The sequence below is a fragment of the Pipistrellus hanaki genome, assembly GCF_964339955.1.
Source record: "Pipistrellus hanaki genome assembly, chromosome: 4".
In the NCBI taxonomy this organism is placed as follows: Eukaryota; Metazoa; Chordata; class Mammalia; order Chiroptera; family Vespertilionidae; genus Pipistrellus; species Pipistrellus hanaki.
Window position 1 is genome coordinate 33,415,710 of NC_140506.1, and position 17,469 is coordinate 33,433,178.

General features: G+C 44.0%; 1 protein-coding gene across 2 annotated transcripts in view; it reads left to right on the top strand.

Moving 5' to 3' along the window:
- MAP1B (microtubule associated protein 1B) overlaps positions 1 to 17,469 on the top strand; it is an 81,856-nt gene that overhangs the window by 38,891 nt on the left and 25,496 nt on the right. Inside the window, exon 1 of one of the 2 annotated variants that reach the window (XM_084880879.1) lies at positions 16,809 to 17,298. The exons of the other annotated variant lie outside the window; for it this stretch is intronic. The gene's annotated coding sequence lies outside the window, so the exon portion shown is untranslated. Of the gene's footprint in view, positions 1 to 16,808; positions 17,299 to 17,469 lie in introns of those variants that run through there. 2 annotated transcript variants of the gene reach the window in all.

The following is a 17,469-nucleotide window of genomic DNA, read 5'->3' on the forward strand; positions in this document are numbered from 1 at the left end:
TTCAGGTAGGAAAACACCATTCTGTCAAGATTGAGTTGCCTTTTTAATCACGTTGACGTTTCTTAAAAAAGAAAGAAATGTAGACTTACAGAAAAAATTTAGATTCCTATACTATCTTTTATGACTTTTGAAATCAACCGTGTGTGTGTGTGTGTGTGTGTGTGTGTGTGTGTGTGTTTAATAGCTTTTGTTGAAAAATACCATTTTGAGTGAGAACACTCCACAGCTAGGCTTTTGAAAGCAGTGTGGTGGAGGTAGCCATGTGGTCCCACCCGAGGAACCACAAGGAAACCAAGGACATCTGCAGTCTGAGAAGAAAGCTGTCCAAGGTCCCAAGAGTCAGTGTAAGAAAACAAAATGTAGTCAGGAAATTGTTCTCTGGCTAGGGCTGGCGTCTGGCTTTATGAATTCTGACCAGACGATGCTGAAGTACTTTGTATTGGTCTCAGATACATATTTGCTGAGTCTTTTTGCACAGATTTGCCTTTCTTTCCTTCCCATGTACACATATGAGGCCACATGTTAGCTTTGCTCTGTTACCCAGCAACAAGCTGGCCTCTCACCGTGGCCGAGTTCTCACACCAGGGAGCCGGGAAGGGGTGTGGATGTGCCAAACCCACTTCATCTGCTCTGCTGGGAACTATTTCTCAGACTTGCGGAGGAATCACATTTGATTTGACAAGAATCACTCCCTGAAGTTCAGTCATGTGAAGGTCTTTTAATTGGCTCCAATCTGGAAATATTTGTCAGAAGCAATAGTATTTTGCCATTTCCGTGGGTACCAATCTTCCACTATAGTCTTACTCAAAAGTAAAGTGAAGACAAGCAGAATTGAGGCCTAGAGTCAGTGCGGTGGTAATTTGTAACGACAGGTTGGAATTGGATCCTGGCGGGACCACACGCAATGGGGTGTGTGTGGCTTTGGGTGGTGGTGGTGGGGGTGGGGTGGGTGCAGATAAATAAAATAGGCACTTAGAAATACAAACCCGGGAAGATGTCAGAATCAATCTCCTTTCCCCTTTTTATTCTCTGGGTTCCCTTCTCCTGGCCATCAAACCAGGAGAGAGACAGGCCCCTGTCCCTTTGTTTAGACCCTCAGGTCAGCTTTGCTCAGCGATGGGACTCATGGACCGCATGCTGCACAGAATCCCTCCCCAAACCTTGTGCTATTGCACTTTGAAAAAGAAACCTCTTTTCTTTAGGTCGACAAGATGATCTTTAAAACACCATTCTCACCAAAATTTGCAGGTTGGAACTATAGTTAGGAAGCAGTTCTTGGTTAAAATGCCATGCAGTCTCTCCTGTATTGAACAGCAGCAAAACAAAACAGTATACTGGTGTGAAATTATTATTACTTTTATTGTTTTGCTTTTGCTTCCACTTGGGAATTCATTTCCTTTATTACTTGCCTCCTATTCCTCGCTCGTGTTTGTGTGTCTGTCTCAGTGGATGTGACCCTGTCAGGTTCTCTAGGAATCGGGTGGATATGAGGCGTTCTCAGGAGCAGAGGGGGCAGGATTTTGGACAAGGAATCCAGATGGCCCCCCTGAGGGCCCATGTTTTGCCACTCAGACTTAATGACTTTCCTGCAAGTGTATGTTAGGCTGACGAATTTTTGGACCAATTGAATGTTTCTGGTCCCATTCCAGTTTGCTGTTAACAACTTGATCTGTTGGTAAACAGACACAGAGGTAGCGTCTATACGTCTATACGACATGAAAGGAGGTTTGACAACTTGTAGCTAATTTGGCCAATACAGAGGCCAGGGGCCGGCGAGTGTCAGGGGGAAATGCTGGAGCACTGAGGCTTATCCAATCAGCTGTGCCCAGGATCCTGCCCAGCTGAGCTCATGAACTTTGCCAATCAGGGTTTTCCTGAATAAATAAACACCCTACCAGATGGAGAGGTGCTTATAGAACAAGACTTCCAGGTCTAAAAAGCATATCGTTCTGTGTGACCAGACTTGGGGAATTGGAGGCTGCTTAGATCCACTGGCGTATTCCTCCTTGCACTATGAAAAGGCACCCTAACCGGGGAATTTTGCTCTGACAAATCGAGCTGCACTGCAAAATTTTGAATGCTATCAAGGTGCTCCAAAGCCTCTATTATTCTAAACTCTGGCTTGGTTATTGGATGAGGTATTTTTCTAAAGAGAGCCGAAATATAAGGCTGGACATTCTATTGAATTACAAGTGAATCCATGTCCTTACATACTGTGTCCCTTCACTGTCTTAGCATTTGATTATATATTACAAGCATATATTACTTTCTAAATACTTTATATACAAAAATCTGTCCTCACTGACTAGAATGTAAAACTGCTTGAGAGTGGTAATCCCATGTTATGTACAGTAAAGAGCCAATTTATGTAAAAGGCTTAAATTGCCTCCCCATTTATGCCCACTTTACAGATGAGGAGACTGAGATCCAGGGAGACATTGAACAGAGACAATCATGGCATCTTCAGGAGGAGGAGAGGGATTTGTGTCAGGGAGGTTTTATATAAGTGTCTATGCTTTGATTTTGAAAGGGTTCATTTATGCAGGAAGTTTGGGATTTGGGCACTATATTCAGTTTAATTATTATCATAATTAAAGCTATACCCATTTATTGAGCACCTGCATGCCAGGCCCTTGATGAACCAGATCTCATTTAATCTTCACTTCAGCTCTACAATGTGTGGGTTCTGTCTGACCCCTTTACTGATGAGGAACCTGAGGATCAGAGAAATTAAATAATCTGCCTAAGGTCATAACTAGCAATTTGCAGGGTCAGGATTTGAACCCAGGTCTGTCTGTCTGTCTCCAAAGCTTCCTTCACTGCCTCTAGGAGAGAGGGGCCTTATGCAATTAAGACGAGGGAGTGGGAGGGTGGGGGAGGGAATGTATTCAGCATCTGGAAGCTCCTGAATAGGCAGATAGGCTGTGTTAACACAATAAAGAATATTACTTAAGTGCTCACTTCCTAAGGGCTGGCAAGTAATTAACAATAGGCCATCTCCTATATATGAAATTATTTGTTTAAGTTGACAAATTGTATTATGTAGTTGATAAACAGCAATGTGCCAGTGATTTAGCTTATGGCCTGGAGGAAGAAGTGCCTCCCAGACTCTTAATGTTTATTAAAGTTTGACATTGATGGATCTAGTCATTGAAGGATGGAGATAAAGAAAGGGACATTAGTGAAGCTTTAGTAGAGATTTCAGGAGCCCTACAGTTTCAGACCAAATTCATAAACAGTTTCCCACAAACAGTGTGAGATCCAGGCCTTACCTGCGGTTGTTTAAACTTGAGAAGTGGGGCACATGCAGCGACTTTTCACCTGGTGGAGGATGGGATGCCATCAGGATTATACCCAAATTGCTCCTTTTCTTTTTCTTTTTTTTTTTTTTAAATTTTTAATAAATCTTTATTGTTCATATTATTACAAATGTTCCTCTTTCCACCCCTCCCTCCATTGCTCCCCTCCACCAGGTTCCCACCTCACCCTCTGCCCTTTCCCCACCCCTCATTGTCCTCATCCATTGGTGCACAGTTTATGTTCAGTCTCTTCCCACATCCCCATCTCCCCTTTTCCCCGAGAATCGTCAGTTCACTCCCCTTCCATACCTCTAATTCTATTATATTCAACAGTTAATATTGTTCATCAAATTTTTAAAAAATTTCCTTGGTTTTTAGATTCACTTGTTGATAGTTACGTATTTATTGTTCATAGTTTTAATCTTTATTTACTTTCTCTCCCGAAAGAACCCCCTTCCGAATTGCTCCTTTTCTATTGCCTTGTGTTTCTGTGGTTTCTTCTAGAGTCAACACGGGATGGCTATTGTAGATTTGGTGGAGAAGGGAAACATGCATTTTTTTAACTCAGCAGGGGAAGGTTTTATCCATTCATTTATCTTCTTTGTATTTCCATTTCCATTTTGAGCTATAAATGGGACTTTGGAAGCAGGAGGGAAGAAGATGCTATTGTGGATTAGGGTCAGTGGAAAAAAAGGGTGGTCAGTTGTGTATTCAGAAGTAACCTTCCCCACCTCCCATCCCCAACAAAAATTTCCTGCAGCCACTTCTCAGATATTTTTGAAAAGACTCTGAAAAGAACATACATCTTTAATCAAGAGCAATAGTATTAGTCGTTTACTACGTTATACTTTTCTTGGAGCCTATATTTATTTTGGTAGGCTGGGAATAGCTGAAGTTATTTTAGCAACCATGACTATTGTCTAGGAATTGAGTGTAGGCTGGGAATAGCCTGGCTGATTACACTCTTTAGAAATAATCTCTTCCTCCTCCCCCCTTTTTTGCAATCTCTTCATGGAAGAGGGTTCATAAATGTTCCTGTGGCTGATTTATTTCATGATGCCTTCTTTTATATCAACTCAGCAGCCTCACAATGCAACCATTTTATTCTAGACTGTAAACTTTGAAGTCTGTTGTGAAGTGAACAGGGCTAGTTCTATTCCTGAGACAAGTCTATAGGCAACCTCAAGGCTTTTAAGAAATCTCATAATTCTCAGAGAGTGGAAAATTGGCAAACAGGAAGACTTCTGCCCTGTCCACCTCAGGGGCCAGCATCCTCTGGTGACTTACTAGAGATTATTGTAGAATCTTTGTCCCTGGAGGTCTTCAAGAGCAAGCTAGACTGACCACAGAATTAAGTAAGTGCTCATGGGTCCTGGGCCTTGAAGTGGTACCTGGATGGATGAGTGAGTCTAGCCTTAGGCCCAGAGAGGGTTGGGGATTTTATAGGCCACATACCTGGGTGTCTTCACTCCAGAGCACACCATTTACATCCTGTGGATAGTGAATGGTGCTCCTGGGCTTGGGGAGGACATATTGCTTCTCCCTCGGATGTTGGTATCTCCACCTTCAAGAATTTCAGTCTGGGTCTGAGGACAGAGAAGAGCCTCTCCCTGATCTGGCCAGGGTGTTTGACATGGTGGTACCCAGGGGGCTGAGGAGAGAAGATGAGCTTCAATGTCAGGTGCACCTAGTTTGAATCCCAGCTTTGTCACTCACTAGCCATGGCTTTGGACCAATCACTCAATTTCTGTATACCCAGTTTCTCCATATAGTTGTGAACATACAATGAAGTTGGTCGTAGAGCTCTTGTTGAGGATTAGATGTAATGCAATCCACAAAATACACAGAGCGAACAGTCAGTAAATGGTGGCTGTGTGGTTCCTGCTAGCACTAGTATTGGTGTTACAGTGAAGGGACGGACGAACTAAAAATGCTTCTCTCTCTGAGACTCTTCTCAACTGATAGGGCCTCTTGCTGCCACCGCCAGGAATCTGGCAGATGGACAGGGTAAGCTGCAGTTAGTGAAGAGGAATGGTGATGTTCCTGGCACCCTCTGCCCTTCTTTTCTACCCGTTGTGATTTCTGCACTCAGTTCCCACGTAGGCTCTGCTGATGGTGTGATGAAAAAATAGGTGTTGGAAAAACCAGGATTGACAGCTAGGTCAGAGGCCTTGTGATGAACTAGTACTAACTTGCCATCACCAGGAGTGAAAGGGCCTTTGGGTCTGGGACAGCGCTGTTAGCAGCATCACACCCTACGATGTGCCAAGGCATTGGGCCGATTCTGTGGAACTTAATGCTTAATGTTTTGTGATCAAGGATACGGTGTGTCTCTTGGCCAAAACTAATATGATTAGTGTCTGAACTGGGGAGAAAGGGAAGAACCAGAAGTAGATACAGAAGTATTTTTTCCCCCTGTGAAGTCATTGTCAACATGGCAATTTAAAGGTCTTTTCATGTCCTCTGAGATCTTTTTGTGGTGTCTAATTTGGAAAATCTTTGATGGGAAGACATGACATGATGGGCAGGGCATCGTCTATCCTCCGCACCCCCCTATAACTCCCATCTCTTATTTCTTGAGGAAATGAGAATAAAATGGTGCTAAGCAAAAGGAAAATGTTATTAAAAATAGAAAGTTAACAACACAAAACAAAAAAACAAAAGGCAAAAGCTCTCTGACTTCCTGAAGTTACATGTATTATATTGTGGCCATGCTTCTGAACTATTTCTAAAGAAATATAAGGCTGTTCACATCATTCTTGTTTCCTTCCTTAGATTCTATCACCTCAGCAGAGCCCACAGGCTTTGCTATTTACATGTATTGTGAGGGAACCAACCCAGTAGGGACTTAGGAAATATTAAATCATGGTCATTAAAAAACACTTCCCTCTGCACTTGGAGACCTTTATGAATGCGCAGGGGTGGAATATTAGCTGCAGCTCAGTGAGTGTTGCTCGGGGTAATTATGCTGCCGGGGTGAAGGCTTCCAGTGCAATGTATGAGGATTTTCATTTAAATCCATCCTTCGGAGTTTGCCACGAGGAGCCCCTGCAAAAGCAAAACCTAAGGGAGCTTTAAGAGAGGCAACTTCCCAGACATTCTGTGTTAGATAAGAATTCCCTGCTTCTAATCCTTTTTTAAAAGAAGGGAGTCCGAAACCCATTTGGCTCAGTAGATAGAGCATCAGCCTGCGGACTGAAAGGTCCCAGGTTCGATTCTGGTCGGGGGCATGTGCCTTGGTTGTGGGCATATCCCCAGTGTGAGGTGTGCAGGAGGCAGCTGATTGATGTTTTTCTTTCATCGATGTTTCTGACTATCCCTCTCCCTTTCTCTCTGTAAAAAAATCAATAAAAATATATTTTAAAAAAAAGAAGGGAGAATGTGTGACCATCTCTATGCCAACAGTTTTAGCCTAAGTGGATGATATTCCAGATTTCTGCCATCACTGACCCGAAAAAGGTAAGTTAAGAATTAAATTACACTACTTCTCTGGTAGCCCATCTTTGGCTTCTAACAAGGAATCTCAGAAATATCTAGATGAAGAATCAAAGACACCTTTTATGTCACTGAGATGATACCACTTCATGGGTGAAGGCAGTTGGGTCATGGAGCTGAGAGGTCACAGGGCCTCTAAGAGGAATCTGCAGTCCTCTTGGGCAGCGTTTTTCAACCGCTGTTCCGCGGCACACTAGTGTGCCGCGAGATGTTGCCTGGTGTGCTGTAGGTGCAGACAAGACAAGAATTTTATAATTTTTCACTATTTTGTTTACTTAATATTTCATAATAAAGTAATTATAAAATACTTTCTTTGTGTTTATTTGATTCCTATTCAAGAGAATTACTTTATATGTAGTCAATATAGGCACAGAGTTAAATTTTTTAACATTTTCTAATGGTGGTGTGCCTCGTGATTTTTTTCATGAAACAAGTGTGCCTTTGCCCAAAAAAGGTTGAAAAACACTGCTCTTGGGAAGGAAAAGGCTTGTGTGTCCAGCTAGCCATGCCTTATTCCTGCTTCTGCCATTATCTTGCTGTGTGACTTGGTCAAGTCATGTAGCCTTTCTTTTACTATTTTCTAACTTGTTAACGTCCCTTATGATGATCTCACATTTCAAATCCTAGAGATCACTATGTTGATATGTGGGTGAGAGGAGTCTTGTCAGAGGACTTGCTTATTGCAATGTCAAATGTAGTTATAAGTCACTGAAACTTAGGTTTGAAGGGGTCGCTAGAACAGAGGTTCTCACATCTGCCTGGTGATCAGAATTGTCTCTGGAAATTTTAAATCACAGACTTCAACTCTGGCTCTAGACATTTGGATTCAGTAGATCCAGGTTGGGCTCGGCCATATACACTGAGTGGCCAGATTATTATGATCTCTGAATGCATGATAAACTGGCCACTCACTGTGTGTGTGTGTGTGTGTGTGTGTGTGTGTGTGTGTGTGTGTATTAGAGGCCCAGTGCATGAATTTGTGCAGGGTGGGGGCCGGCCAGCCTGGCCAGAGGGAGGGGACATGGGTGGTTGGCCGGTCTGCCTGCTGGTCGAACTCCTGGTTGAGGGGACAATTTGCATATTAGCCTTTTATTATATAGGCTATACACTGAGTGGCCAGATTATTATGCATTCAAAGATCATAATAATCTGGCCACTCAGTGTATAGTTTTAATGAACATCCAGTGCTTTTGATGCTCTGCCAGGACCAGAAACCACCATTCTAGAACTACTAACAGTTGCCACCAGCTCCTGGTTTCATGCCCACCTCCACAGCAGGGGGCCTAACTACCTCATGAGATAACCAGCCCTGTGTAGCAGTCATTGGAAATGTGCCTTGGCTCTAAAGTGCCTTAAATTATCGGTTGATTGTATTTAAAACCCATGTTTTTAGGTAAAATACAGTCATTTATTTAATGACTAGATTGAATCAGGTACCTATTTTTATGAATAGGTTGACTCAGAGCTTGTGTGGGATACATTTATGCTGCTATTTTAAAATATCTGACTATAACTTTTAGTCTAAATCAGTTCCTATTCTTGTCTGCTGCATTTGCAAAGCCTCCTTTCAACCATTCTGCATCCATTATTTAATCAATATGACTGTGCTCTTCTCAAAACCTGGAACTACAATTTCCACTAGGGAGTCTTTGTCAGCCATCTCCACTGATGAATAATAAATAAATGCCAGGCATCCATATGTAAGGAAGCAACAGCTTCCCTCTTGAAACCTGATTTCTGACATCAGAGCCCTCAGTACTGGCCACGTGAAGAAGCTCAATGTGGTGTTTGCGACTGTAGCAGTGAGTGCCAGCTGCTGTGGGCACAGGGCATTCTGGGAAAACTCCCCAGAGGTGATATGTCGCACCAATACCTGAAGCATCAATAGGAAGCAGCCAAGTAAATAAATGGGGACAGGTATTCTAGGCAGAGGGAACAGCATACGCAAAGACCTAGCAAGTCTGTGTGGATAGATTGAAACATCTTGGCTATGGTTTGGTTAATGTAGGGAACAGTGCGTACTTTATGAGCTATGTCCCAGCATTTAAGACTCAGATAGTTTTCCTAACATCTTCTTCCAGAGTAATAGCTTCTGTGGCTTCTGCAGAGCCTCCTTACCAGGAGCACCACCGTTTCATGATCCACACGAGAGTCCCAGGAGGTGAGGACAGCATGTGGACCCCTCTCCAGTGCCTGAGAGGAGACAGTGAGCCATTGGAATCGTGGTGCAGAGCATGCCAGGCTCTTGTTATATGGAGGGCACCTGGGTGTAAACATGCATCCAATTTTGGTCCAAAGAGCATTCAATGTGGTCTGGTTCTCTCTCTCCCACTGCACTGAGGCCCAGTGGTTACAGAGCGGTGTTCACTCCCTAGAAATTACACTTCCGAGCACCCAGAGGTGCCTCCCCCTGCGGCTCTGCGGGAACTGCCTTCGGCTCTCCGGGGACTGCCTTCCTCTCCTCCACTGTCTGCAGTCAGCAAGACCTTGTGATAACCTGAGGCCAAGCGAATCCTCCGGGGAAAAGTCCAATAGTGACAGTGCTTGTCTTTACGGCTGTCCTCTGATAATGTGTAAGGGAAATGCGAGCCCCGGGCAGCAGTAGCTGGCTGGGTTCCAGAGCCAAAACTGAATTAAAAACTCATTAAATACTTTGAGCCAGTCAAGCTGGCAGGGGCTGGGAAAGCAGAAGCAGAGGAAGGGAAGGGGCGGCATCGCTAGTTGGCTAGAAGGCTGTGAGCAGGACGAGGCCGGCCAGGAAACAAGACACAACAGGGCCTACTTGCCTGGCACAAAGACTTGTTTGTGAGTACACTAGTTTGGTGCAGCTCCATAATGTATGCTAATTGCTATATTCCCCCTCCTCCCCCCCAAACGGGAAATGCTCTATTGTAAAAATCTGAAATCAAAGAGGCCATGCAGAAATGCCAAAATGTAGACATTACTAAAAAGAAAAAAGAAAGAAAGAAAGAAAGAAAGAAAGAAAGAAAGGAAGAAAGAAAAAAAGAAGAGGAACAAAGGAAAACACAGGACCTGAATTTGCAAAATGGCTTAGCACTCTGCTAACTCAGCACCTCTCTTCCATGCTGGCTTATGGTAAAGAAGTGAGCAGAGGCTGGGATCTCCTGTGTGATCCAGCATCTGTCCCATACATAGTCTGAAATTGACTAGTTGGATTTTTTCTTAAAACTAGAAGCAGCCGAAACCGGTTTGGCTCAGTGGTAGAGCGTCGGTCTGCGGACTGAAAGGTCCCAGGTTCGATTCCGGTCAAGGGCATGTACATCGTAGCGGGCACATCCCCGGTGGGGGGTGTGCAGGAGGCAGCTGGTCAGTGTTTCTCTCTCATCGACGTTTCTGGCTCTCTATCTCTTTCCCTTCTTCTCTGTAAGAAATCAATAAAATATATTAAAAACAAACAAACAAACAAAAAGAAAAACTAGAAGCAAAATTTCACCTCTGGAAAGAATAAAAAGTTAGCAAGATGAAATCCCAGGATAGTTACTAGAACTTCCAGTAAATATTAATAAGAAAGTGTGAGCTGGTTTTTTTCACTACTTTTCTGAACAAGACACCATAAGACTCAGACGCATGGGGCTCAGTTGGTTGGAGAATCCTCCCATGCGGGTTCAATTCCTGGTCACTGCACATATCTAGCTTGCCGGTTCAATCCCCAGTTAGGGCACCTACTGGAACGAACTGATCTCTCTTTCTCTCTCAACGTATCCTTGGGTGATAATTAAAAAAAAAAAAAGACTCAGATGCAAACTGAGGAGGGCACAGAATTGGGTCCACTTAACATAATCATCCATTTGTAGGAAAGACTCACTCAGAGTGTTTTTCTACCTGTCAAATCATATAACTCTAGTGTTTCTTTTGCTACCCTTGCACAACTGTTATTCTTTAAATCAAATGAAAAGCAGATGAACATATTAAAATAATGGTTTTTCTAATAAAGCTTATCTAAACGCACAGACATTTTATATTGAGGAAAAAAAGTGGGCCAGGGGAAAGAAATATATTTTCAGTTTTGACATCAAAATCCCAAGGGTGGAAGTATTGCTCAGTGAACTTCTTATCTTTACCTTGTAACCCTTAATTTTGTTATAATTTAAAAAAGATGTAATTTATTTTTGAAAGCAATTTTGTAGATATGAGATGTTTAGGAAATTTCATAATGGATTTGATTGGATCTGATAGGAAGGCAATGCAGATATTTTCCAGAACAATAGAAAAAACACATTAAAGCATCAGCTTATATCATTTAAGAATTGTGAGGGTGCCAAAACCGGTTTGGCTCAGTGGATAGAGCGTCAGCCTGCAGAGTGAAGGGTCCCAGGTTCAATTCCGTCAAAGGCATGTACCTTGGTTGCAGGCACATTCCCAGTAGGGGTTGTGCAGGAGGCAGCTGATCAGTGTTTTTCTCTCATGGATGTTTCTAGCTCTCTATCCCTCTCCCTTCCTGTCTGTAAAAAAATCAATAAAATATATTGATTTTAATAAAATAAAATAAAAAGAATTGGGGGGGAAGGAACATAAATTTAAGCTTCAAACCTGACCTAGAACCCTCATCACAGTGTCCTTGGTTTGGGGGTCCTATTGTCCTTGAAGGAGCTGGCAATTGGGAACAAGGTTAGATTCTTCTCTTGTTGGACCACTGGACCTCATATACCAGGTCAAGCATTGCTCACCTCTCTTTGACTCCCATCCCTGTCCTATTCTTGCTATTTCTCCGATACCCTGAGCCAACAGGGCTCAGGACAACTTCACTCTTGCCTCTCCAACCTTTAACTTTAAATTCATGTATTTTCCTGATATCTGAGTTTAAAGCGAATTGGGACTGCCCTCTCCAGCCTTAGTGTGCTGCCTCACCTTTCTAGCTTCTCCAGTGACAGCCTCTGTCTACTCCAAGATAAATGGAGCAGAATCAAATGTTCTTTCTTTCAGTCATACTCCAGAACTTCATCGGTGGAACCTGATTTAGTCCATTCTCCAAGCCACCTTCCTTACCTGCCAGCCTTTTTACTAGGACAAAAGACATTATTTTATTTGTGAGAGAGCAAAGAATAAAGCACCATAAGAACTTTGCTTATCATACATATGGATAATTGCATGTACCCCAAGTGTATAAATACATAAAGAATAACCAATAGAGGATAATGCATGATAGGAATGTAGAACATGGTATTATGCATGCTGATTTTCTTATGAGAATCTGTTCTCATGGAAATGAAAATCTGCAGATATTTGGAAGAGCACATTTCCCCAGAATTTCCAGTTAGAGCCTTCCTCTCTAAACGCATTCTAAATCGAAATTTCAATCTTTCTCAGATGAAGATAGAGGAGGGCAGAATTTACTTGTCTGCTTGCCTGAATCCCTTCTGCATCATAGGTTTTGGACCTTTGTTCTCAGGAGAGTTACATAAGAAGGTTCAGAGCACATCTCTCAATGTCTTGAAAATGCCCCTTCGTCAGAGTTGATTGAATCTGTCAGAAACATATCTCTGCTTTTAAGTAAACATTAGCTAATTATGTGACTCTGTACTTATCCCTTGTTTCCTTCATCAAATTTTCCGAACTCTGCAGATGTAGTCATTTACCCACAGGCTCCCGGAAAAGACCAAGTATGGTGTGGGGCTATGCTGTGGCACACCATTGATGGTGACCTTGTGAAGACCTTGTAATTGAATATAAAATCAAAGTGAAACCTTCCTAATAAATGCCCTGTTTTAATTCTTTGAGGAACCAGAGGCAGAATTCAATGTACTTATGAAAAACAAAACAAAACAAAACAAAACAAAACAACAACAAAAACCCACAAACACAAACAATTCCTAACACTTTTGGTCTTTTTTTTTGTCTGCTAATGATGACATAGGCATATATTTTTTTTCAGATCCTGAAAGTAGATTCCTGATTTACCCACTTCTATAAGCTGAATTTCAATCTACTTAAATTCCACTTAGAAACTGAATGGGTGTGTGTGTGTGTGTGTGTGTGTGTAGCTACCGACTGTCCACATTTTCAGTTGTCCTATTTCGCAAAACCATCAACACCTGCAGGCCTGTGCGGGAAGGCTGTAAGTGGAACTTCACTCTGGGTCAACAGACTGTACACACAACTGAGAGCAAAGAACAGGGACATAAAGAGGACGGGCCTGGGCCCGCATGTGTGTTGATTTGCCCTGTAGCACTAGCGTGGGGAGCCCCAGATCCGTGAGGACTGCGTGTACTTTCTGGGCAGCCCAAGCAGCCAGCCATGACCGGACAACACGGTGAGGAAAGTGGAAATATACATGTGCTGATTTCATCAGCATGTGCGAATGAGCCGTCTCCACCTCCCCCGCTGAATGAGGTAGTATAATAAATAAATAGACAAACAAACATGAAAAAAATCATAACTCCTTTGGGCTGGGCTAAGGCTTTATGCCAAATACTTGAAAGATATGACCAGACTTACTCATACCGGCCGCAACACAGGGCCTGAGTATCCATCCGCCTTCCGTTACTTGTTACAGATGGTGGCAGTGAGGTCCCTTGAGCCTCCTCCTCCCCGGGCAGGATCTCGACCCTAGGAAGTCCCTTCCTGGCAGCTCACCCAGCTGGTGGCGGTGCCCTAGTCTGGCGCAGCCACTGTTGGGTTGCATTGCTCCCTCGGGACTTTCCTGGGGAAAAACCAACTCATGACATTTTTCTCTGGCCCGGGGCTAAGGGCTTCCAAGGGGCTGGTAATTACAATATTAGATATTAGGTATGATATTTGTTATGTCAGCTGTTTGTATTTTTTTTTTTTTCTTCCTGTTTCCTTTTCAAAACAGCCAGTACCAAAGGGATTAATTTGACTTTTGTTTTTAAGGCAGCTGGCTTTGAGGGTGAGTAGTGTGACGATTTGGTTCTGAACATGAACAGATGAGGAAGAAAGGCCAACCGTTTGTCCGGATTTGATCAATGGCTGGAGTTCGATAGCAAATTAAATGTCAGATAAAACTGTCAAATAATTAGGGAATCGATACTTACCGGGAAAAGTTGTTTGAGCCCTTAATGACCACATTGTTCCCAAGGGAAATAATTCTAGCAGTATGTTCCGACACTAGGATAGCATCACATAAAAACAACGTGAGGATGATTTTAAATAAGGCAACTTACTATGTTGTTATCGATCAGTAGCATATTCATCATCCACTGTGTCTGGCTTCTCAAAGAAGGCACCAGAACCATCAATATCACCGAGAGCTTGCTGACCTGCAGCCTCAGGCCCCACGCCCGCCTCCTGAATCAGACAGACCTTCTGAGGGGACCATTCCTTTATCTGTACTTTTAGTGAGCAACTCAGGTTGATTGTGGGGCATATTATGCTCTTTTATTTTATTAAATAAAATAAAACTGGCATCATCCCTCCTCCCCCCCACAACAAGTTCTCCTGGGGTGAGCAGTTGAACCGGGATGGGACGTGAAGTGCAAAATGAGCCTCTGTGTGCCACCAGGAGCAAGGCTGCCCTGCCTGTCAAGTGAAGGCTCGGTTCGTTTCTGCCTGGAGTGAACACGTTCAGGACAAGGAGAGAACCTGGGAAGTCTGGGGTATTTAGTTGTTTGCTTTTCTGGGCATCTACAAGACAGAGGAATATAAATCAGAAGATGGCAGAGAAACCAAGGGAAAGATGGGTGGAAGGACTAGCAGACATGTGAAAAACCTAACCAATGACAACAAAAAGGAAAACTAGTTAACTCCAGGAAATATAGAGAAAAATAGGGGTAGGTGCAAATTCCATAGCAACTAAATTCTCTGTAACAAAAAGACATCTGGGGGGGGGGGGGGGGAAAGAAAAGTCTAATTCCCAAGCAATGATCAGTAAAAAAGTTTTTTTTTTTTGTATGTTTGTTTGTTTTTCACAAAGTCTCCTGATCTTGTTATAATGGAATTCCAGTTCTTATTCTCTTGAAAAAACAAGCACTGAACATTGAACATTTTGGAGAGCTACATGACATCAGGGACATACATCCGAGATGAAACAAATGCAGACACAACAAAATTTATTTCCAACAGAAAAGAAACGCCATTTCCAGGAATCTCAGGGGGAAAGTGGGAGAGAACTGGGCTCTGATTGTTCAGCCGAAACAAAGAGAGAGCTGGCCTCAGGGTGCGTGTGGGAGGCCAGCGTGCCCTTGGAGTGGGCACGGCTCAGCAGCATTGGCTGACCAGGGGCTGACCCGCTGCATGTTTACCTCTTACAAAGGGGAATCTTGGCCTCACACCTCGAAAACCCTTATTTTAATCAGGAAAAGATGGAGAAAAGAATAGTGTGTCAGCCTTGGTCATGACTGGCCACGCTCCGCTCTCTCAGCCTGTGAGGCCTTGAGCAAGTCACTAGAACTTAGGTCCATGAACAGGGGATAATAACACATGTCCCCATCACTTCACAGGAATGTGAGGAGGTTTAAATGAGGTACCATCCAAGGATAAAATGCTCTCTAATACACAAAAGGGTTTCCTGCTGTGTTTGTAACAATGGGCTCCCTGGTGTTCAGGGAAAGAGGAGCCCTTACTAAACACCACCATGCATTCACCTGGCACCTAGCTATACCTTTGATCCAGGTAGGATAATAAAGGCACAGGGAAGGTGTTCCAACGTGTGTGTGACCTGAAAGCCAGCATGTTTCTGTGGTCTTTCTACCCATGTCCCTATGAGTGACTCGGGATCCCCTCATCTTCTCCCTTCCATACTGAACACCTATCCAAGGCTTTCTTTTTTCTTCAATTCCTATTTCCGGATCATGTTGTAATATATTCATTTTGCAGACAAAGGGAGTTATAGAGATAAACTTCTGGGAATAGAAATGAAATATTTATCCTTAAAATATACCGAGTTACTGTTCATTTGAAGACAGTTTAAAGGTTGTATTTAGCATGACGAGCGATTGTTTTCGTCAAGGGCTTTCCCCGCTTCTCCGCCCAGCCGCAACCGTGGGCCCAGCAGGCTCTCCGTGGGGCCAGGCCGTTCTTTCAGCAGCTGCCTAATGGGGCTGACAGTTCTGGGTGTTGCTGTGGCTCCGACGGAGATGTCATAGCCTCTTCAGTCACTGTGCTCTGGGCTGATGGGTGTGGGAGAGAAGGGTCAGCTGTGCAAGAGAGAAGGTGCCAAGTTTACGGAGGTTTGGTTATGGCTGTGCCTCGGGGCTGGGTGACTTTGAATCCAGCTGTGGTCATTGTCTTTATGAACCAGGAGGGAGAGAAAAGGAGGGAGGGAGATTAGATTAAATGCATATTAAACTCTAAAGAGACCCCATAAGCATGCTAAAAATTATACACCTAGAAAATAGCATGTTGTTTTAAGAGATTTCAAAGTCACCTGAATGTGGTAAAACATAAACCACTAGAATCGCCCAACCTTAAAGGACAGATTCAATGTTCAGAAAGGAAAAAAGTCCCAGTAATAACGGAAACATACAGGCTTATGGGGTTTCAAGCATGGCCTTTTCCAGTATAGCGACAAAAGTCTCATTGTCTCCAAGGACCCTGCTGCCTCAGGGGGTCCCCGACCATCCTCTGTTGTTGCTGAGGTGGAGCAGACCCATTTTTCTGTGTCACATAACATCCCCCCAACCCCTGCCCCTGGGATGGAGCCTTCACAATTACACTGCCTTTGTGGGGGGCCCTCAAAGCCTGTCTTATCAAAGCAACGATGACAGTCATTCCATCTCAAACCCCTGCTTTTGCCTCCCTCAGACCAGTGTTACCTATTCATCGGGCTGCCTAGTGGTTCCCCCGTGAGCTGCTTCTGTAGCATCAATAATGGTAATGGTGGAGGGAGCCATCTATAATGGTAATGGTGGAGGGAGCCATCTATAATGGTAATGGTGGAGGGAGCAGCTTGTCTTTCTTTCCTGGGAACTTATTCTTTGAAGCAATTGAATGAGACCTTTTCAGGCGGGGGTGGCAGGCGGCCTCTCTTCAGAATGCCTGGCCCGCTTCCCAGTGTGAAACATTCCCCAAATATGCAGCTTTGTAAGCGTCCAGGCAGCCAGAGCTCGGAGCAGCCTGCTGCCAGAGGAGCTGGCATCCCATGGGGACGCGGGGATGGGGGCACGGCGCCCCAGCCCCTCCGGCAGGCCCTGGGTTTGTGGGATGCCAGGAAGGCCCGGCCCCTGGTTACGTCGTTGGGAGAAGAATCTGGCCAACAGTTGGGCTGTGACAAGCGCTTGAAGCTTGCCCTCTCTCTCTCTCTCTCTCTCTCTCTCTCTCTCTCTCTCTCTCTCTCTCTCTAAATCCCCTCCTTCATTCAAATTCAGTCCTATAAAAAGGCTTTTGTTGAAGGAGCAGCCATGGTATTTTGGTGCGCGTCTGTGTCAGTGTTTCCAAAGATGGACAGAAAGAGCATCCTCCGTTGAAATCCTGCACCAACAGGTCTGAAAGTTGACTTGGAAGGAGTAGAGGTCACAGCCACTGTCACATGGCATTTGTTTTGTTTGGAAGTGATGAAGCCACAGAGGAAAGGAGCTTTTTGTGGATGGTAAGACGTCCCCTGCCAGGGAGTGTCCGAGGAAGGGCACGCTGGGTGGGCCGAGGCTCGGGCAGGCTGGGCTGTTGCTTAGATGTGCATCTGGGAGGGTGCTCTCAGCAGCTGGGGCAGCGTGGAGATCACTTAGGAAAGAAGGGGGCTCTGATTCCTTTGCTGTCTCTT